This window comes from Grampus griseus (assembly GCF_964374135.1).
Source record: "Grampus griseus genome assembly, chromosome: 2".
Taxonomy (NCBI): domain Eukaryota; kingdom Metazoa; phylum Chordata; class Mammalia; order Artiodactyla; family Delphinidae; genus Grampus; species Grampus griseus.
In genome coordinates, this window is record NC_139018.1 from 143,156,488 (window position 1) to 143,180,180 (window position 23,693).

At 44.8% G+C, this 23,693-nt stretch overlaps 1 protein-coding gene across 3 annotated transcripts in view; it reads right to left on the minus strand.

Moving 5' to 3' along the window:
- The window catches only part of IL16 (interleukin 16), a gene marked incomplete at its 5' end in the record, with an annotated part of 116,217 nt that overhangs the window by 87,213 nt on the left and 5,311 nt on the right, over nt 1-23,693 (minus strand). The window lies entirely within an intron of this gene.

Here is a 23,693-nt window from a genome sequence, read left to right on the forward strand (position 1 = left end):
CTTGGATTGGAAAAATCACCATTGTGAAAATGACTCTACTACCAAAACAATCTACAGATTCAATGCAATCCCTATCAAACTACCACTGGCATTTTTCACAGAACTAGAACAAAAAATTTCACAATTTGTATGGAAACGCAAAAACCCCGAATAGCCAAAGCCATCTTGAGAACGAAAAATGGAGCTGGAGGAATCAGGCTCTCTGACTTCAGACTATACTACAAAGCTACAGTAATCAAGACAGTATGGTACTGGCACAAAAACAGAAAGATAGATCAATGGAACAGGATAGAAACCCCAGAGATAAACCCACACACATATGGTCACCTTATCTTTGATAAAGGAGGCAAGAATATACAGTGGAGAAAAGACAGCCTCTTCAATAAGTGGTTCTGGGAAAACTGGACAGGTACATGTAAAAGTATGAGATTAGAACACTCCCTAACACCATACACAAAAATAAGCTCAAAATGGATTAAAGACCTAAATGTAAGGCAGAAACTATCAAACTCTTAGAGGAAAACGTAGGCAGAACACTCTATGACATAAATCACAGCAAGATCCTTTTTGACCCACCTCCTAGAGAAATGGAAATAAAAACAAAAAAAAACAAATGGGACCTAATGAAACTTAAAAGCTTTTGCACAGCAAAGGAAACCATAAACAAGACCAAAAGACAACCCTCAGAATGGGAGAAAATATTTGCAAATGAAGCAACTGACAAAGAATTAATCTCCAAAATATACAAGCAGCTCATGCAGCTCAATAACAAAAAAACAAACAACCCAAACCAAAAATGGGCAGAAGACCTAAATAGACATTTCCCCAAAGAAGATATACAGACTGCCAACAAACACATGAAAGAATGCTCAACATCATTAATCATTAGAGAAATGCAAATCAAAACTACAATGAGATATCATCTCACACCAGTCAGAATGGCCATCATCAAAAAGTCTACATACAATAAATGCTGGAGAGGGTGTGGAGAAAAGGGAACCCTCCTGCACTGTTGGTGGGAATGTAAATTGATACAGCCACTATGGAAAACAGTATGGAGGTTCCTTAAAAAACTACAAATTGAACTACCATCTGACCCAGCAATCCCACTACTGGGCATATACCCTGAGAAAACCATAATTCAAAAAGAATCATGTATCAAAATATTCATTGCAGCTCTATTTACAATAGCCAGGACATGGAAGCAACCTAAGTGTCCATCGTCGGATGAATGGATAAAGAAGATGTGGCACATATATACAATGGAATATTACTCAGCCATAAAAAGAAATGAAATTGAATTATTTGTAGTGAGGTGGATGGACCTAGAGTCTGTCATACAGAGTGAAGTAAGTCAGAAAGAGAAAAACAAATACCGTATGCTAACACATATATATGGAATCTAAGGAAGAAAAAAAAAGGTCATGAAGAACCTAGGGGTAAGATGGGAATAAAGACACAGACCTACTAGAGAATGGACTTGAGGATATGGGGAGGGGGAAGGGTAAACTGTGACAAAGTGAGAGAGTGGCATAGACATATATACACTATCAAACGTAAAATAGATAGCTAGTGGGAAGCAGCTGCATGGCACAGGGAGATCACCTCGGTGCTTTGTGACCACCTAGAGGGGTGGGATAGGGAGGGTGGGAGGGAGGGAGACGCAAGAGGGAAGAGATATGGGAACATATGTATATGTATAACTGATTCACTTTGTTATAAAGCAGAAACTAACACACCATTGTAAAGCCATTATACTCCAATAAAGATGTTAAAAAAAAAAAATCCTGCTGGCACAGTTGTTCTTCTCTCTGATGCCACTGGCATAAGTTACAGAAAACAGTGACATTCAAGGGCCAAGGGGCTTTTTGAAACTGTCTTTTATCCCATCCCAAGCCTAGGAGAGGTGCCAATCACCCCCAGTGAAGGCCCCAATTCTTTTCCCCTTCAGTTCCTGGCTCTGGTATAAAGGCCTGTTGCCTTCTTTTTTCACCAAGCATTGCTACCGTCTGCGTGGATTCTTAGACTGCAAACCCAATTCCCTTTCTCCCCCATGTCCTCTCCTAACCCACAATAGCTGTCCCAGCAAAGGCGAGCTCACTCACTGGCCATTTTCCAGGGCACAGACATTTGGGGGCTTTCTGGACCAGGTACAAGGCTGTACGCTTCACTCAGTGGTGGAAAAGTTGGCTGCATGTAGGATTTAGGAGAGCAGAAGGATAATATTCCCTGGTGGAAATATGGGCTAATCCCAGGGGACCATTGCACGAGTGTCTGATGAGAGCTGTCAGTTTCTTAAAATAAGCTTTTCCAGAGAGAACCGCAACTACTGCGGCCTTGGCTGTCGTGTGGGATGGCAGAAGCCGCGGGATGGGCAATGCACAGGGGATGAGGGGTTAACCCTTTGGTCCAGAGCAAAGAGGGTTTTCAAAATGAGCCTTGTTATTATGGAAAATGTAAAAAAGAAAGGGGATGATCGCAAAAGGATTGTAGAGGAGAAGCCAGGATTGACTTCTGTGGGAGACTGTGTTGCCTCTAGGCCTGGCATAGAGAGAGAGAAAGAGAGAGGAGAGAGAGAGAGAGAGAGAGAGAGAGAGAGAGAGAGAGAGAGAGAGAGAGAATAATTGAAAACACAGCACTGTGTTCAGCTTAGCTTTGGTAATTGCTCTCAGGACATTGGAACCAGCTCTTGGTCCCTAATGGAACCAAATGTCAGCAGAGCAAGTGGGGGGCAAGCCCGTGCCATTCCCTGATTCCAGCCATCTTCAACAGGTCAAAGCTAATGAGCTCTCTCTGATTTTACCCTGGGCTTCAAGAACATTTGCCAAACTCTTGTCAGATGTGTTCTGCCCCCCGTGGGTCCTCCATGAGACTGTCTTGTGGGTCTCTTCCAGAGACTTCCCAGGGATACACAGCTGAGGTTTCCAACATGGCTAAGCTAAAAGGACCAGCTGCTTCCCCTTCCCAGCAGAAAAATCCAAAGGATCCACTTCACCCAGGAACCAGCTCCTTGGGAGGGGCTTTCCCCCCCAAACCATGATAGCATTCTCTTTAGTTAGAGTTTCCACAGAATGCTCAGGCCAGAAGGGGTCTCCCCGCCACACATATGAGGAGATTGTGTGGCCAGAAGGGATACGAACCAATTCGCCATCACAGTTCCCAATGTATGTTTAGACCCACCTTGGCTTAGCTGTCATCTGTATAGAAAATGCAGAGCCAAAAGCATAAAGACGAAGTGCAAAGAAACGGATGGTTCTTCCTTTCAAGGGGCTTGAGAAACTTCCAGACTGGGGGCGCAGGAGAAGGATCAGTGAAGTCCTTCCTTCTCTCCTTCTTTCTTTTCTTCTTTCCTTCCTTCGTTTTCCTTTGTTCCCTCGGAAAGCACTTGTTGAGAAAAACTGTTATGTGCCTGTTATCTTTTGGGCAAAGCTAACCCACTGGAGGAAAGGTACTTCCATCTGGTTAGAATATACTCACTTGACTGGAGAACTCTGAGACGGTAAATAGCCATCTGGAGAAAGGGGAACTAGTTGATAAAATATGTTTCAAATTTCTGAATTCTCCAACAGTGTTCTATATCAAAGGCAATTTTTAAAGTTTGGTCACTCTTGCCCAGGGGATAATTTTTGTCTTCAGCTAAAGAGTGACTCAGAGATAAGAAATGAAGGGAGGAAATTCATGGCTCCTTTTCTTTCTAAAAGAGTATCTTTAATAGGATTCCGTGGGACACGCCGCTGGGACTGGTGGTGTGTATGTCTGTATACATTGGTCACAGGACAAGACAAATGGCACAGCACCTCATAGCCTCTTTCCCAACTGGTAAAGTGAGAAGGTGGTGTTGAAGGTAGTTTTATACCCTTGGTCTTTCTTCCTCTGCACTGACCATATCTCACTATTTTTATGTCTGCAGACCTTTGACAGGGCTTAGCACAGAGTAGGGGCATTTGCATGTCCAGTGAAGGAAGGAAGGAAGGAAGGAAGGAAGGAAAGGAGGAAGGGAGGAATGGTGGATGAACATCTCAAAAGTTCCTTTGCCTTCAGTTGACCTTTCCCACACCAATATAAGGTGAAATGATCCCAGGCGTGATGGTTAAGTTTATATGTCAACTCCACTGGGCTAAGGGTTTTCAGTATTACTGGCTGTGTCTGTCAGGGTTCTCCAGAAGAGATTAACATTTGAACCGGTAGACTGAGTAAAGAAGATCTGCCCACATCCAAGTGGGTGGGCATCATCCAATCTTTTGAGGGTCTGGCTAGAAGAAGAAGAAGGTGCAGGAAGAGAAAAATCACTCTCTCTGCTGGAACTGGGACAGCCATCTTCTCCTGCTCTTGGATATCGGTGGTCCAAGTTCTTGGGCCTTTGGACTCGGACCAGGACTTACACCACTGGCTCCCCTTGTTCTCAGGCCTTTGGGTTTGGACTGGACTACACCACCCACTTTCCTGGGCCCCCAACTTGCAGAGAGCAGATCTTAGGACTTCTCAGCCTACGTATGCACACGAGCCAATCCCTCATAATAAATCTCCTTCCTTACATCTATCTGTTGTCTATCTATCTATCCATGTATCTATCTACCTCCTATTGGTCTGCCTCTCTGCAGAACTATGACGAAACACCAGGGAAAACATCCCCTCTAGTACCACAGAAGGAAGGATTCCAGGTAACCGACTGACATCAGAGTGATAAGGAGTCGTAGTGGGTTGCACCTGAGAGTAGATGACAAGTCAGAGCCATTGGAAAGACATTCTGGAATCTGCTCCTCGGGAAAATCCTAAAGGCGTGTGTAAGATGCTAAGAGGAGGCCCTCACAGGGGCCTCTGCACTTTCAGCATCCTGGAAGGTGATCAAATCCATCAACGTGCAAGCACAAGTCAGATCACCAGCATGCCCCCCAAAAACCCAGGCCTCTGAGACAAAGGATGAAGATGGACAGGACTATTTCCCCTCAGCATGCATTCCCTCCAAGATGGAAAAGGCCGAAAATATAATTAACCTCAAAAAGAACCTAGACAAATTCAAGAAAGGCACATCCACCCACCACTGTTCTGGAGGGACTGGCTAAGACGGATTCTTCATTAAATCCCAGTGCTCGGAAGAGGGCTTCACATATAGGAGACACTCAATAAATGTTGTTGCCTACAGATGGCCAACAGGCACATGAAAAGATGCTCAACATCGCTAATTATTAGAGAAATGCAAATCAAAACTACAATGAGGTACCACTTCACACTGGTGAGAATGGCCATCATTAAAAAGTCTACAAATAGGGCCTCCCGGGTGGCGCAGTGGTTGAGAATCTGCCTGCTAATGCAGGGGACACGGGTTCGAGCCCTGGTCTGGGAGGATCCCACATGCCGTGGAGCAACTAGGCCCATGAGCCACAACTACTGAGCCTGCGCGTCTGGAGCCTGTGCTCCGCAACTAGAGAGGTCGCGATAGTGAGAGGCCCATGCACCGCGATGAAGGGTGGCCCCCGCTCGCCACAACTGGAGAAAGCCCTCGCACAGAAACGAAGACCCAACACAGCAAAAATAAATTATTTAAATAAAAATTTTTTAAAAAGTCTACAAATAACAAATGCTGGAGAGGGTGTGGAGAAAAGGTTACCCTCCTACACTGTTGGTGGGAATGTAAGTTGGTGCAGCCACTATGGAAAATACTATGGCGGTACCTCAGAAAACTAAAAATAGAATTACCATATGATCCAGCAATCCCACTCCTGGGAATATACCAAGACAAAACTATAATTCAAAAAGGTCCATGCACCCCTATGTTCATAGCAGCACTGTTCACAATAGCCAAAACATGGAAACAACCTAAATGTCCATCAACAGATGAATGGATAAAGAAGATGTGATACGTATACACAATGGAATACTATTCAGCCATAAAAAAGAATGAAATAATGCCATTTGCAGCAACATGGATGCAACTAGAGATTATCATACTAAGTGAAGTAAGTCAGAAAGAGAAAGACAAATATCATATGATATCACTTATATGTGGAATCTAAAATATGACACAAATGAACTTATTTACAAAACAGAAACAGACTCACAGACATAGAGAACAGACCTGTGGTTGTCAACGTGGGGGGTGAGGGAAACGGATGGACTGGGAGTTTGTGGTTGCTAGATATAAACTATTACATTTAGAATGAATGAACAGCAAGGTCCTAATTTACAGCACACGGAACTATAGTCAATATCCTGTGATAAACCATAATGGAAAAGAATATGACAAACGCATACATGTGTATAACTGAGTCACTTTGCTGTACAGCAGAGATTGGCACAGCATTGGAAATCAACTCTACTTCAATTAAAAAAACCACCATATGTTATCTACCTATAAATAAAATGTTTGCAAAAAAAGGTAAAATAAATGTTGTTACCATGAAATAAGCAGTCAGCTGCCCAGAGCTCCCCCAAGGATGCTTGTAATTGGGAGGAGTGACAAGCAGGTACACAAATGTCCTGGCCAAGGGCTTAGACTCTGGAGGTGGCCTTAGTTTGTATGCCAGGTCTGCCCCTTACCTGTGCAACTTCAAGCCAAGTGTTGAACTCTCTTATGACTTGCTGATCACCCATAAATTGGCAATGACAATGCTAACCACTGTGGGAACGAAAGCAGGTAGCTCTGAAAAGGACTCAGCTGAGAGCCTGACACACAGATGGACTAAAAAAGAAAAAGAAAAAAGTAAAATAGTAGGAACAATCTAAATGTACATCAATGAGAGATTTTATTAAACATATCATGGAACATTCACACAATGGAACATTATGTGACCAATATCAAGAATAAAATATACGGCAATGGAAAGAGGTCCACAGTATATTGTAAGAAACACCATAAAGTAGACGTACCGACTAGTTTGGGTTATAAAAGTGTACTCGTATGAATAAAAACCCAACTGTTAATAATTTTTTCTGGAAGGTGAAGGAAGATGTTGGGAGATGGAATTTACAAGGAGCTTTTCCTTTCTACTTAATAATTTCCTACTCCTGATTTCTTTGGACAACAATCATGTATCACAATTATAACCAGAAAAATAAAGGTTTCTGTTCCAAAGAATAAAATTGAAATTTATGGCTAACTTTTGTTAACTAGTAGTTCTGATTAACTTTATAATAATTTTCTCAGATTTGAAAATATCTGGTTGAAATTTTTATTGAGATTGCCTCATATTTACAGATGAATTTGGGGAGAAAGTCTTCCCATCCAGGACCATTTTTTTAATTGTTGTTTTGTTTTTATATTTGTTCAGCTTTTCTTTTCAGACCTTCAATCCACTTTTATATTCTTCTTCATATACGCTTTAAATATCTCTAGTAACATTTATTTGTCAGCACTTTTGTTTTTATTTTGAATGGACCATTTGTAAAGTATTTTTTCTAATTGGTTATTGCTTATATGTAAGTTATGGCTTTCGCATATTTATTTCATAACCAGCAACCTTACAGATCTCTCTTACCTAGAAACTATTCAATAGTTGCTCTTGCATTTCCAATCATGGGATCTCTGCATATTAATAAGCTCGCTTCATTTTAAAATATTTATACCACTTATTTCATTTTATTTTCTAAGTCTACTGACTAAAGTTTCCAGAATTTTAGTAAATAATGGCTACAATAGAGGAGTTCCATGTCTTTTTCTAGATATTAATGGAAATTCTCTAGTTAAGTAGAATATTGATGGCTATATTGAGATAAAATTATTTTTTATTATATTAAGGAAATATTCTACGAGTTTTAATTTGGGAAGTATTTTCCCCAAGAACGGTGTTGCTTATTAAATGCTTTTTCAGCTCCTTGGCCATGTTGTGTATCGTTCTTTTGAGTTCTCAGCGTGAAGAAACATATTACTGGCATTATTAAGACCGAGCCCCCAGTATTTTGATCCTATCGGATCTTAGTGTGCAATTCTTTTCATAGAGAACTGAATTTAGTTTGCTAACATCTAGTTTAGGATCTCTGTATCCACGCTCACAAAAAGAAATGGCCTATCACCCCACTTTGGGCTGTCTTAGGTTATTATAAAAGGAATTGGGGGAATTCCCTGGAGGTCCAGCAGTTAGGACTCTGCGTTTTCACTGCCGAGGGCCCGGGTCTGAAATAGTTTACTAATTTAAAATATATCCAGTAAAAGTTTGAAATAGTTTTCCATAAAATCTTTTGGTCCTGGCACCACTTTTGAAACTTTCCATTGTTTCCTTGGTTATTGGTCTATTCAATTTTTCAAAAATCTTTTCCTCTGTCAATTTTGATCACTTACCTTGTTCACAAAATGACCCTTTCATCAAGATTTTCAAATTTATTAGTATAGAGCTGTCCATTACATATTCACAATTTAAATTTTTTTCTCTGAAACTATTCTATACGTACGCTTTGTCTCTCATGGCCAGTGTTGTACATTTCAGTTGGTCCTCCGGTCCTCCTTCCTCTCTGCTTTGATTTACCTGATTGAAGAGAGCTATTCTATTGGTCCTCTCAAAGGACTCATTCTTAGAATTAGTAAAAACATCTACTCTTTTCAGTTTGCTTTCCAACGTATTTATTTCGGCTTAAGTTTTATTCCTTTTTTCTTCCTGTTTTTCTGATATTTGTTTTATTCTTTTCTCCATCTTCTAGAGTTTAATATTTAGTTCCCCCAAATCCATTCTTTCTATTTTAGAAATAACAGCATATCATGCAGTGATTACCTGGTCTGGCATGGATCCCAAGTAGGTCTTAGTTTAAATCCCAGTCCAATAGGTGTCCGAACTTGAAAATCTACTTAACTTTTCTGTGACTCAAGTTTTGTTATCTGCAAAATGGGGATGATTGTAGGAGCCGCCTCACAGCAACTTTGTGATAGATAATAAATTGAAATACTGGATGTAAATCCCTTAGCAGAGTTTGTTGGCTAGTTATTATAGCCACCATTGTCATAATCACCATTATTATAAAAAGCTAGAAATTTTCTTCTGAATACCCCTTTGGCCACAACCCATGAATTTTGAAACATGATGCTCTAATTGTTGTTATTTTAGAAATGGCCTGTAATTGCAGCTTTGATTTCCAATTGAAACTCAGTTTTTTAGAAGACTGCTATTGCTATTGTTAATTTCTTGTGGTTAAATTTCCAAGATTTAGCCTTGTTGTTCTTGTAATTTTTTTACTAGAAAATTCCAATTTAATTGCATCATGGCCACAGGATGTGCCCTGGACACTTTTTATTTGTTGGAATTTATTGAGGTTTATTTTGTAAGCCAGTATGTGATGTAACTAAATGTTTTAAATGTTCAGTGCACATTTGAAAAGAATGATTTTCCTCTGTTTGGAGTTTCAAATATGTATATACTCAAATGTGATATTAAAATATGTGTATATATTCAATCTTATAAGTCATCAACTATTTATATTTTTGTCTAATTAATCTGAAAAAGCTTAGAGTCATGTGCATTGAAATCTGGTACCATATTTGTAATATATTTCAAAAAATTTTTATTTTACATATTTCAATGCCTTTCTTAGGTGCATAAAGTTCTCTGATTTTCATACCTCCATTGTGTGTTTTTATCATTTTGTAAAAAGTACTTTTTGATCTATTTAACAGTTGCCTCAGTTTTTATTTTGTCTGACAGAATTAACATTGCTACCCCACTTTCTTTTAATCTGCATTTGCATGGTTCTTGCCCATCACTATTTTTAACTTCACGTGATTTAGTTTTAAACGTGTCCCTTACAAGTGGGATATAATAGGAGTGGGAGGGAGAGTTTGTTTCTTTGGGTTTTTTAATTTCCCTTTTTTAAGCTGTATCTGGGAGACTTCTCATTTTAATATACAACCTTATATCTTATACTATATTTTGTATATCTTATACACATTTAATATACAACCTTATATCATATCTTAATTGAGACGTCTTCCTTCTGATATGCTTTGTTTTGCTCTCTTTATGTAGCTTCTTTTTTTTTTTTTTTTTTGCGGTACGCGGGCCTCTCGCTGTTGTGGCCTCTCCCGTTGCGGAGCACAGGCTCCGGACGCGCAGGCTCAGCGGCCATGGCTCACGGGCCCAGCCGCTCCGCGGCATGTGGGATCTTCCCGGACCGGGGCACGAACCCGCGTCCCCTGCATCGGCAGGCGGACTCTCAACCACTGCGCCACCAGGGAAGCCCTATGTAGCTTCTTACTGCCTCCTTTTCTTGATTTCCAGGCAAGCCATTCACTCCTTCTTGTCCTTAATGAATTAGAGGTTTCACGTTCTATTTTTATATTATGGATGGCTCCATAAAGAATTTTTGAAAGTGATGTTTGAGCGTAGCTGTTTCCTCTTCATCCATTCCAAGAAAGACACCGTACCTGATGCCTCTCCCTACAGGTGCTGGGAATCCTCTCACTTCGTCCTGATTCCAACCTCTCAGTTCAGAGCAAATGGTTGTTTGGAGGACATTATATATTATCTCTTTCAAAATTATTTTTATCATTTACTTCAAAATCCTGTTGAGAACCGTCGATGATTGAGATTTAACTTAGAGTTAGCCTCCTTTTGTGGCCCAAATATCTGCTCTTCCATCAGCAGGGTCTGCCCCGACCACTCTTTTCAGCTCTCGCTCTGCTCCTTTCCTGAACTCCGTCCACTGCACAACTAAGCTCTTAGCCTCCTGAGCAGCCCTGGCTTTCTCTAACCTGCCGGCCGAGGCACAGGCACTTCCCGATGCCTCACCTGCTCTCTATAACCCTAGGTGACACTAAATTTTCATCACTCTTCAGATCCCATTTTTAGATAACACTTCTTTGAATTAAAACCACACCCTTATTCAGACCTAGGGCTGTCCCAGGTGCCCTTCTGTGGGCAAAGTGGCAATATCATCCATTGGTAATAAATATGCATACATCACTTAATTACAATCTAGAAAAGAGAAAAGATCAAGACAAAAAAAGAAAATTTAAAACAGACCAACTGAAAATATGACCTACTTGCTAAAAGACCTGCCTTGAGAAAGATGCTCAAGACGTACTCCTGGATAAACAACAAAATTCCCTTCCTGGGGAAGGAACTGCAGGGGCATTAAACTGATATCCAATGATCTCTAAGGCGAACTGAGAGGAGATTCAAAGAAAAACAAAATAACAGCTACAAATCATCATAGAGTCTTTGGCCTAAAAGAACTGTTGGACTTTGTGGTCCAACTGCTGCCATTGTGTGTGTGCACACACACGTGTGTATGTGTGTGTGTGTGTGTACGATTGTTTGGGATTTCAGTTTTGGTAAGAGGTACGTATCATCTCTTTCAATATTATTTTCTATTTCTTTCAACACACAACACGCACGCACACACACACACACTTATAATGTTTGCTTTTTTTTTTTTTTTGTGTGGGATGCGGGCCTCTCACTGTTGTGGCCTCTCCCATTGTGGAGCACAGGCTCCGGACGCACAGGCTCAGCGGCCATGGCTCACTGGCCCAGCCGCTCTGCGGCATGTGGGATCTTCCCGGACCGGGGCACGAACCTGTGTCCCCTGCATCGGCAGGCGGACTCTCAACCACTGCACCACCAGGGAAGCCCTACTGTTTGCTTTTGACAAAGAGCTCAGTGCAGGGGAAGTGTGTGCCCAGACATTGCTTAGTCAAGGCCATGGGTCTCCTCCCTCCGTCAGCAGCTGCCCCAGGTGCTCGGACCACTGCAGTGTGGCTGGAATTGACTCTGAACACCCTTGGAGGATGAGAAGACGGAAGGCACATGAGCCCAGAGTGCCTCCCACTTTTTCCAATTCTTTCCCTTGCTTAAACCCCTCTAATCGATTTAAGGACAGGTGAGGATAGGAAAAGCGAAAGATCACCTCATAGCTGACTTAGGTCTGGAATCCCTGCCTTGGATGACGGGGATAAGACCATCTTGTTGAAAGAGAAGATCAAGAGTACTTGGGGCTGAAAATGCTCTCCTAACACATCTCTGCCTTTCCAAATCCCACCCAATGTTCTTTCTACAGTACTGTTCTTGAAACTTTGTAAATATTCACCTACAGTAAGAATTTACATTTAACATCACAGTATGCACCACATAAACACATTAGATGTCTACGTATATAAATAGTTATAAATATATAAATAAATACAAAGAGTCAAAACAAAAGGTTTATGAAACAACACACTTACTATGGTATAATAAGGTGAAAACATGACAAAGATGATATAAAAATGATTTTTCTTAAATTGGTGCAGCCATTATGGAGAACAGTATGGAGGTTCCTCAGAAAACTAAAAATAGAGTTGGCATATGACCCAGCCATCCCACTCCTGGACACATACCCAGACAAAAGTATAATTCGAAAAGATACATGCACCCCAATGTTCATAGCAGCACTATTTACTATAGCCAGGTCATGGAAACAACCTAAATGTCCATCGACAGATGAATGGATAAGAAGGTGTGTACATATATGCAACGGTATATTACTCGGCCATAAAAAAGAATGAAATAGTGCCATTTGCAGTAACATGGATGGACCTAGAGATTATCATACTAAGCAAAGTAGGTCAGAAGGAAAAAGACAAATATGATACCACTTATGTGTGGAATCTAAAATACAACACAAACGAACATATCTACGAAAAAGAAACAGACTCACAGACATAGAGAACAGACTTGTGGTTGCCAAGGAGGAGGGGGTGGGGGAGGGATGGATTGGGAGGTTGGGATTAGCAGATGTAAACTATTATATATAGGATGGATAAACAGCAAGGTCCTACTATATAGCACAGGGAACTATATCCTGTGATAAACCATAATGGAAAATAATATGAAAAAGAATAATAACTGAGTCACACTGCTGTATAGCAGAAATTAACACATTATAAATCAACTAATCTTCAATAAACATTATTTTAAAATGATTTTGCCAAGAACCTGATGCATTTTGATAAACTCTATTCCTTTTCTTTTAAAAAAAAAAAAAAAGCTGTTCTCAACCCACTAAATTGATTTTCAGTCCACTCATGGGTCATGTTTGAAAACCACTACTCTAAAGTTTTCTCTGATTTCCTACAGTACTTTCATTTGAGGGTATTTGCTTTGGTTCCTCATTTAGGTCCCTTCTGAGCCTCTGAATCTTTTCACGTGTACGTGATTTGGGTGCCTTTGCTCGTCCTTACTCAGAGACCTGTGCTTCTCCAGATTTGAGAGGTGGGATCGACCCTGAAATTTTCTGCTCAAATCTTTCACTTGCAGATGGAAGACTGAGGGAGGGCTCAGGTTGACTGGAGCTTTCCCTTGCCAGATGAGAGCTGCTGTGAGCAGCAGGGAGGAAGCCCTAGTGCCAGCCATCCCAGGAGTGAGGAGAGCTTCTGATCATTTGGAGAACACGTTTGTGGGAGGTGGGGGGGGGGCACCTCCCGTCGACCAGGTAGGGCAGCCCTGTCCTAGCTGCTGTAGCTGCCTACCTGAGAAACATTTCTGGCCCAGATGTGCAGCCAAGTCTGAGCCAGAAGCAAGACCAGTGGAGATCCCCACTCTGGGTGGTCCTCAGCATCTGGGGCACTGCACAGAGGCACTGCCAGACTTACGAGCTGCTCCCGCGAAAGGCACACACTCTCTTGCAGCATCTCCAAGCGTGCAAGCATAACAGCTCTCAGTGGGCTCTGCCCTTCCACCCAGGCACCCTGCTCCTCCACAAGCCTTCCTCAGCACCCTGCTCTGCATTCTTTCATGCAGACCCCCTTAATCCTTCTGCCATAACTTGCCTAGCTTACAGGACCGACATAGATTTGTCTTTATATAAATTGGGATCCAAGAGAAGAACTTGAAGGAAATTCCTAATTTCAGGCTGCCTTCCTAGCCAAAGTCCAAGCTCTTAGTTTGTTTATTTTGCCTTGGGGGGTATTTTTCTCCCTGCATATAACAGTATGTTGCTATTCACACTGATTTGTGTCTTAGTATCCAAAACATCTTATATATTAAAATGGGTTGCCAGCCCAAACGGACAATGCAAATACAAGGTGCTATTGTCAGAGTTAGCGTTGTTGTTATGTTGATATTGTTCATTCATTTTTGCAACAACTATATTCTGAGATTCATCGTGTGCCAGGCATTCGTGATGTAAAGGATGAAGACACGGTCCTTTACAGCCAGTGAGAGAAGACAGATGAGTACGTGGATAATATTCCTAGTGTGGGAAATTTCATAATAATGGTCTGAATCAAGTATCCCCATCCAGGGCTTCCCTGGTGGCGCAGTGGTTGAGAGTCCGCCTGCCGATGCAGGGGACACGGGTTCGTGCCCCGGTCCGGGAAGATCCCACACATGCCGCGGAGCGGCTGGGCCCGTGAGCCATGGCCGCTGAGCCTGCGCGTCCGGAGCCTGTGCTCCGCAACGGGAGAGGCCACAACAGTGAGAGGCCCGCGTACCGCAAAACAAAACAAAACAAAGCAAAAATCCTAAAGTTTGTGAATGTTCTTCCTTAACATACACACACACACACACACACACACACACACAAATAAAATAATAAAATGGCAGGTATGATCTTTTAAAAAAAAAAAAAAACGTATCCCCATCTGAAGTGACATTATGGATGGTGTCACCAAGGAATCGGCCCCTGAGCTGAGGCTTGAAAGCTGAATGAGGGTTTTCCACGTGGGAAGGAAAGACAGAAGAGTGAGCATTTCCAGCAGACAGAACAACAAGCAAAGGCACAAAGCTCTAAAAGACCCCCCTGTATTCAGATCGGAGCAGATCTCTTGGCAACACTGGAATCTGGGTGTGAGCGGGGGGAGGGGGGGTCAAATGGCCAATTCAGGTAGCCGAGCAGTCGTGCTTAAGGAATGAAGACACTATCCTGCTAGTGAGTGGCTTTCATTTCAAAGTGCACCCTCCCCACTTCACCTCCAAACCCCGGGGGTACCCTGGCTGGGGCCCAGAAAGGGGAGTGTGGAGTTTGGCAAGAGGACAGGTCTCAAACTCCTAGCCTGCCTTCAGTCTGAATAATTCTGCTCCAAACTGTTGACACATGAATTTTTATGAAAGATTTCAATTCTAAACAGGTTTCCATGGATAAAAAGAACTAGAAAACATCTGCTGTAGGTAATTATAATCCAACTCAGATTTTTTTCTTTTTTTTTTACCCTGTGGATATATGACCATCTTTGTGTTTTGGAAATAGAAATATTTGTTGAGGCATGTAGCAGGGCAGTTAAGATTGTAGAGTTTGGAGTCAGACAGGCTGGGGTTCAGTGCCACTTTCTAGCTGAGTGACCCTGGGCGAGTCACCTCGTCTCGCAGTTTGCGAGGATACACTACCTAACTCAGGGTTGCTGTTAAGGCTTAAACGAGATGATGCAGGAAAAGATTTTAGCACAGAGCCTGGGGCAGGAAGAGTGCACAGGAAATGATTGGGTGTTCAGTGTGATTAATAAACGTCAGTGGAGGTGAATAAATATATAGCCGGGGCTTCAAGGAGGGGGCTGTCGCACCCTGATAGCTCATGCCCTCGTCATGCGTGGAATACAGGAGGTACCCTCAACTGTGGTCATGAATGTTGACCGCCACTTAACTGCAGGACAAAAAAGAGAACAGAGGAGAGGAAAGGAATGGAGCCATCCTGTCCTTCCCAGCAGCCTGGAGAAAGGGAAAGAAGCCACAGGGCAGCATCCCGGGCTGCTTGGGGAAGTAAGGAAGGCTTGGCGCTCGGCTCCTTTGACGGGCTCTGCCAGAAACGGGAGGATTTCACTTGGCAAGAGAAGGAAGTGGATGGGACTTCCTTGGTGGTCCAGCGGTTAAGACTCCGCACTTCCACCGCAGGGGGAGCGGGTTCCATCCCTGGTCGGGGAAGATCCCGCATGCCGAGCTGCGTGGCCTAATTAATTAATTCAAATTTAAAAAAAAAGAGAAGGAAGATGCTGCCCTGTGTCCTCACGGAGCGAGGAATCTGCTGAGTCCTCCGACAACAGAAAGCAAGCAGCTTTATCAACCAAAGGAGCGCCAACCGTGGGACTGAAACCATGCGGAATTAGTCTAAAGCAAGTGGACCCTCATCTAAAGCAAGTGGAGTGACAGTCTTCCCAAGGCCTGTGGCAGGGCTGCCCACGCACCGTGCCCACCTGGGAGAGGGGAAGCATAGTGAGCAGTGGGGGGGCCTCCTCTGGTCTCTCCATCCTTCCTTCCGCCGCCTTCCATATCCCCAGTCCCAAGGATGAGGTCTTGGCTGTTCAGGCAGAAATCCTAGAACCAGAAGCTCCCAGGGCTACAAAGCGAGGACAAGTGACAGCCCTCTCCCCACGCCAACCTCTCAAACGGCTTCCTCCCCCACCCCTCTGCAACCAAAGGTGGCACCCGATTCCTACCCCAGTGACCATTTCCCCTCCTGCCCAACCCAGCACAGCCTCCAAACAGGTGCCCAAGTTCCAGCAACCGGGCCCCGTCCCCATGCAGGTCAGAGAAGCCAGCCTCCTGCGTCCGTTAACTGCCACCTGGTCAGAACCGCTGCCTGAGGGACCTTCTCTCACCCGGGCCCACCTACCTCTCTGCTCACAGCCCCTGGGGCTTTGCTCTCCAACTGCCCAGCCGGGACCACGGAACCATTTATCCCGGGAAAGTCAGGGCCCGGGCCTGGGTCAGAGCCGGCAAAGAATGAGAAATGGACGCTCCTTTCTCACTCAGAGGCTGGTCTCAAATCGGATCTCAGGCGCTGATGGCTGGGATGCTGTGAGTCGGACAACGCTCTCACAACCTGCTCTGGACAGGTGACTCAGGGCAAATGTGTCCAACCTGGCACCGGCTCGCTTGGAGACTCCCGACCTGAGCCATCTGACTTCTCTGCGTGAAGACGCTTGGTCCAAAAAGGCCGGGCTGCCAGCGCTGGGAAGCTCGGCTCAGAACAAATTCCACCATCTGCTGGGCTGGCAGAGAACACCCAGGAGGCCAGCGCCGCCCAGAACCCCAGAGCCCAGCAAGGTTCCTCGTTGGGGTCCCAGTTGACCCCTGCCTTCCTTGGATAACCTGGAAGTGGCTGGGAGGGCAGAAAGGTAACAAACACTGCTCAGTGCCTCCAAAGGGCCTGGCATAACGTCAGCTCACACTATCTCGCCATCCATCTTGTAAATATTACCATACTCATTTTACAGGTGAAAAGGTCACCGCACAGAGATTCACTGAGTACCTACTGTGTGCCAGACCTGGTGACCCTGGGTCATAGCCCACTCCTGGTTCAGCAAAATCCAGCGCCTTCCCAGGGGTCACCTAGCTAGCAAGGGATCCCGTCAGGAGTCTAATTGAGATCCACCCGACTCCAAAGCCCAGGCTCTTTTCATGGCATCATGCTGCCTCTCTATGCTAGGCTGTCCTTAAAATAAGAAACTGGCTCTCAGGAGCCAGTCTGGTCCCCACGCCAGTTGTAGGCATCAAAAGGGATGCCTCCAAGAGATCACTGGAAAAAATAAGTTATGTAACAAGTTTGAGACCGTAGAAACTTCTGCTAGAAATGCAGATTCTCAGGCTGCATCTAGTCCTCTGGAATCAGAAACTCTGGGGGTCGGGCCTGGCACTCTGCTTTTGCAGGCCCTCCAGAATCATCTGGTGCCCGCTCGTTTGAGAACCGAGGACTTCACTTACGTAGAGCGTGTTGAGAACCGCGGCACAAAGGGACAAGGCACTCTGTGTGTCCTATCAGGGTTCTCATTGCATGGTGAGAGTGCTTTTCCCCCGCATGTCCCCTCGGAGAGCCTGATCTAAGGGTGACATTTAACCCGTCTGCCCCTTCATGACCATCCCACACATCTCTCCTAAGCACGGTCTCTGTGAGCTGTTTGTACGTGCCGGGCCGGGACTTCTGTGTGGCCCTCTCTTCTAACAAAAGGAATGCTTTCCTCTGCTCACCACCAAATGTTTCAGGGCTGACTGGGGGCTTTAATGAGGGTGTAGGTGCAACTCGTAGGAAGCCCTGGGAATTCCAAGCAAGGCTTTGGAGATCCGGGCACTACTGTGGGAACAAGGCCCACGGTCACAAGGGAGGCACTTTGGGGATAAAGCTGCCTTTGTCAGTGGGTGTAGGGGGCAGTTCCACACGGCAGGGCTGAGTCTGGGGCGCAGTGGAGTAACTTCTAAAGTGCAGGAAGCCTGGGCCTCGGTCAGTGTTGCCTGCTCTGCTCACACCTGCAGTGTAGTCAAGGCTGGGGCCCGGGGATCAACTGCCCAGGCTGTTTCACTGGCAGAAAGGCTGGGGGGCGACCTGGTAGCCCAGGTGTGAGGAGGCCAGCCTTGCCCTTCCCAGACCCCACAGCCTCCCTTCTACGCCTTGTCACCTGTACCTGAATCCACTTCCTGCCTCTCCATTTTTTTTTTTAACATCTTTATTGGAGTATAATTGCTTTACAATCGTGTGTTAGTTTCTGCTTTATAACAAAGTGAATCAGTTATATATATACATATGTTCCCATATCTCTTCCCTCTTGTATCTCCCTCCCACCCTCCCTATCCCACCCGTCCAGGAGTTCACAAAGCACCGAGCTCATCTCCCCGTGCTATACGGCTGCTTCCCCCTAGCTATCTATTTTACGTTTGGTAGTGTATATATGTCCATGCCATTCTCTCACTTCGTCCCGGCTTACCCTTCCCCCTCCCCGTGTCCTCAAGTCCATTCTCTAGTAGGTCTGCGTCTTTATTCTCGTCTTGTCCCTAGGTTCTTCATGACCTTTTTTTTTTTTTAGATTCCATATATATGCGTTAGCATACGGTATTTGTTTTTCTCTTTCTGACTTACTTCAGTGTGTATGACAGACTCTAGGTCCATCCACCTCACTACAAATAACTCAATTTTGTTTCTTTTTGTGGCTGAGTAATATTCCAGTGTCTATACAATGGAATATTACTCTCTGTTTTTTAAAAGTCTTTATTGAATTTGTTACAATATTGCTTGTGTTTTATGTTTTGTTTTTTTGGCCCTGAGGCATGTGGGATCCCAGCTCCCTGACCAGGGATCGAACCCACACCCCCTGCATTGGAAGGCAAAGTCTTAACCACTGGACCGCCATGGAAGCCCCCTGCCTCTCCATTTTCAGATGATACATGCTTGCTCACTCTCCAAAGGTGAATTCATTCCTGCCCAAACCTTTACGGACACAGGGTGGTTTCCCTCGTGGTGGAGACTGTATCATATCAGTGCCCTTCAGGACCTCTTCCAGAAAAAGGAGTCTTCCCTCTGCACCCTGACAGTCTCCATAGGCGAGCTCATTTCGTGCCTGAAGAAAGGCGGGAAGATGCAGCTGGGAGAGCCCCACCTGGGTGAGAAATGGGGCCCGCCTGAGCTACATGCCAAGCTCGGGCAAGGTCTTCCTATGGGATCTTGGTCACGTCTCAACTTTGGTTTACTCATCTGCCAAATGGAATTAAAAACTCCCACCGTGGGACTTTCCTGGTGGCACAGTGGTTAAGGACCCTCCTGCCAATGCAGGGGACATGGGCTCGATCCCTGGTCTGGGAAGATCCTACATGCCACGGAGCAACTAAGCCCGTGCGCCACAACTACTGAGCCTGCACTCTAGAGCCCGCATGTCACAGCTACTGAAGCCGAGCACCTACGGCCCACGCTCCGCAACAAGAGAAAACACCGCAATGAGAAGCCCGTGCACCGCAACGAAAAGTAGCCACCACTCACCACAACTAGAGAAAGCCCGCGCGCAGCAACGAAGACCCAACACGGCCAAAAACTAAAAAGTAAAACATAACAAAAAACTCGCACTGCAGGGTGTTAGAGGGAAGGAGACAACAGGAGAGGGAGCCCCTGTGAACAGCTCTACAAACTTTTGCTGTTAGAAGTAACCACATGCTTTTGTTTTGGTTTTGGAATACAAGACACCAAGGAGATTGAGGGTTTGGGCAAATGTCACCCTCACCTTGACACCTTCATGCATCTGTCACAGCTCAATGTGTGCTTTAAATGAATTAAAACATCACTCTTGGATAATTATTCTTATATCTACTTCTTTAGGGAAATGGTTCAAGTTTCTATCAAAATAATTTCGATTATCCATGGATTTCTTCATTAATGTTGTTCAACACAGATATTGTAAAAATGTAATAACATAGCAAGTATATTGCAAAAACGTAATAAAGTATCTAAAAATGTTTCATAAATTATCAAACAGTAAAAACATAAAAAAGAGGGCTTCCCTGGTGGCGCAGTGGTTGAGGGTCCACCTGCCGATGCATGGGACACGGGCTCGTGCCCCGGTCCGGGAAGATCCCACATGCCGCGGAGCAGCTGGGCCCGTGAGCCATGGCCACTGAGCCTGCGCGTCCGGAGCCTGTGCTCTGCAACGGGAGAGGCCGCAACAGTGAGAGGCCCGCGTACCGCAAAAAACAAAAAACAAAAAAAAAAATGATTTTTTTTTTTTTTTAGAGCAGTGTTAAGTTTACAGAAAAATTGCACAGAAAGTACAGAGTGTTCCCGTATGCTCCACTCACGGTCTCTCCTATTATTAACATCCTGCATTCTTACAATTGGTAAATCAATACTGAGACATTGTGATTGACTAAATTCCACAGGTTACATCAGGGTTCGCTCTCTGGGTTGCATATTCTGTGGGCTTTGACAAATGCATAACATCATGTATTTACCATTATGGGGTCATGCAGAGCAGTGTGCCACTGCCCTGAAAAGCCCTGGGGCCCACACATTACTCCTCCCCAAGGCGTTGCATTGCTTTTTCAAAATAAAGTCCAAATTCTTTACCACGTCCGGAAAGACTTACATGGTCTTGCCCCTCTTAGTCTCCCCTTTCCTGAAGAAGCCAAGCCCATGTCACTCTAAAGCTTTTTTCCAAGCTGTTTCCTCTTCCAGGAATTTCCTACTTCCAGATCTTCCTATGGCTGTCTCCTTCCTGCCTTGATATCCTAAATGTGACCTTTCCTCTCCACCCCGTCTACACTAGGCCCCAGCTACTCCCCATCTCGTCTCCTTTTCTTCATAGAACTCGTCATCATCTGAAGGTGTCTTGTAGTCTATTCGGTCTCTAGTCTGTATCTCTGTGCCCCATGGACAGTCAAGCACCCCAAACAGGAATTCACCAGCTTTGTTCACTGCAGGGTCTCCAGCCCTAGGACATGCCTGGTCTAGAAGGGCTCGGTAAACACTTATTGAATGAATCAACCCCAAACCGAATGAATAGATGAATGACTAATGCCATGTAATGAGCTTCTGCACTCGTTTGTTTTTTAACGTTTACAGAGAGCTCTGGCAGACATTTTCTTCATCTAATTTATGAAGATTTAGACAGAACTTCAAAAACATACTCACACCCTCTCTCCTAATCTCTCAAGGTCACTGATGGGGACAGAGTGAGAATGTTCTCTGCAAGGGAAAAGAGTTCATTTCTGAGAGCACCAATAACCCTTTGGATTGGCCGAGCAGAGTCACTTGGTTTCATTCATAGCTGTGGGATGAAGAAAAACACTTGGAGATACAGAACCTCGACTGATGAATAATAGGAACAACTGGGACTTCCCTGGCAGTTCCCTGGTGAGACTCTGAGCTTCCACCGCAGGGGGCACAGGTTCGATCTCTGGCCGGGGAACTGACATCCCTCATGCTGCGTGGTGCGGACAAAAATAGTAATGATAATAATAATAGTAACAACTGTCACTCGTGCAGCGCCTGCTATGAGCCAGACACTTCACTAAGTACTGACAACACAGCATCTATCGCCCAACTCTAATCGTAGGGTTGGCGCCATTCGTTATCCCTATTTTCCGGACGAGGAAGGGAGAAAACGGTTTTCCCAAGGCACGGAGCCAGCCTTTGAACCCAAGGTTATCTGACAACAAAGTCCAGGCAATCCTGGCCCTTGGAATAAACGTTGAATAAATAAACTGTGCCAAGTTGAGCAATCTGGAAATCCCTACCCATCCGCGGCCGTGCAGTCACATGGGTGGGAGGTTGAGAAAGGGTTAAACACCAAACCAGGAGGGAAGAATTGGTGTCTGGGTTGTGGTTTTTCAAGGCCAAGATCAGGATGGTTTGCACAGCAAGCTTCCCCTTCACCAGGCCACAAGAAAAGGCCAGGTATTAATGAATGACACACCCAGGGGGAGGAGAGGGCGCTGGGGATGTTTCCACTCAGTAAGATTTTGGCAGGAACCGTGTGTTCGGTCCAAGGGCATAGAGACAGTCCAGTGCCCCGACTTTTCTGGCTCTCACAGGATGCCGGAGCTCCCCCAGCCGGGGGGCCCGGCCCCCTCCGGAGCGTGTTCACACAGGACAGGGGATGAGCCGAGGTGGAGCAAGCCTGGCCAGCCGGGGAGGCTGCCCGTCCCCCTCCTGCAGTCCTTCTGCCCACACAATTATCTGAGGAATGCCGCTTCCTGCCTTGCATCAGAAAGTAACATTTTTAAATTTGAAGAAATCCCTGCTTTCTTTTCTTCATTTGTTATTGTCGTGACATGACTGACTCAATAAGTAAAAATTTTCAGTCCCTGCCCAAGGTCGCAGACTGTCTCCCTTGGCTGGAAGTTCCTCCAGACTCTTCGGGCCTTCTCCCACCTCCGCGCCTCGGCACACAATGCGCTTTCTAACTCCCAGAGCCCCTGCTTCCCCGCCAGCTCTCCTGTGTTTTTCAAGGTTTGGCTCAGAGTCATCTCCTCCAGGAAGTCTTCCCTGACACCTCCCTCCCAACTCACTGATGGAATTAGGAGCTGCCCTTCTTTTTGGCGGGGCGGGGCAGTGGAGAGGAGAATGCAATTTCTTTTTTTTTTTAATTAATTTTTATTGGAGCATAGTTGCTTTACAATGTTGTGTTAGTTTCTGCTGTACAGCAAAGTGAATCAGCTATACGTATACACATATCCCCTCTTTTTTGGATTTCCTTCCCATTTAGGTCACCACAGAGCATTAAGTAGAGTTCCTAGCGCTATGCAGTAGGTCCTCATTAGTTATCTACATTATACATGGTATCAAGAGTGTACATGTGTCGATCCCAATCTCCCAATTCCTCCCACACCCCACGTTCCTCCTTGGTATCCATATGTTTGTTCTCTACGTCTCTATTTCTGCTTTGCAAATAAGATCATCTGTACCATTTTTCTAGATTCCACATATATGCGTTAATATACAATATTTGTTTTTCTCTTTCTGACTTACTTCATTCTGTATGACACTCTCTAGGTCCATTTACATCTCTACAAATGACCCAATTTCGTTCCTTTTTATGGCTGAGTAATATTCCATTGTATATATGTACCACACATAGCCAGGACTTGGAAGCAACCTAAATGTCCATCAACAGATGAATGGAAAAAGGAGCAGCCCTTCTGTACGCTCAAAGCTCTCTCATCTGGGTCTTACCCGGTAACTGTGAGACCCTTGATGCCAGGGACTGTGTCTCCTCTCTCTCTCTCTCTCTCTCTCTCTTTCCCTACACAGTCCTTGGCACAAAGTGGATGTTAAATACCTGTTAGAGGAAGAGATGAGAAGAAGAAAAGAAACAAGGCAAAAAGGCAGGAGGAAGGAGGGAGAGAGGGATCTTTGTGGTCAGATGCATAGCCGCAGATATAATATAGACGTAGAGACAGACGGATATAACTGACTGCATGCCCAGGGATGCATATGTGCACCACCGCAGGGTCTGTGCAGGAAGAGAGCTGGTCCAGGAGTCCAGAGGCCTGAGCTCTTACCACGAGGCTGCTGCGGACTGGCTGTGTGACCTGGGAGAAGCCACG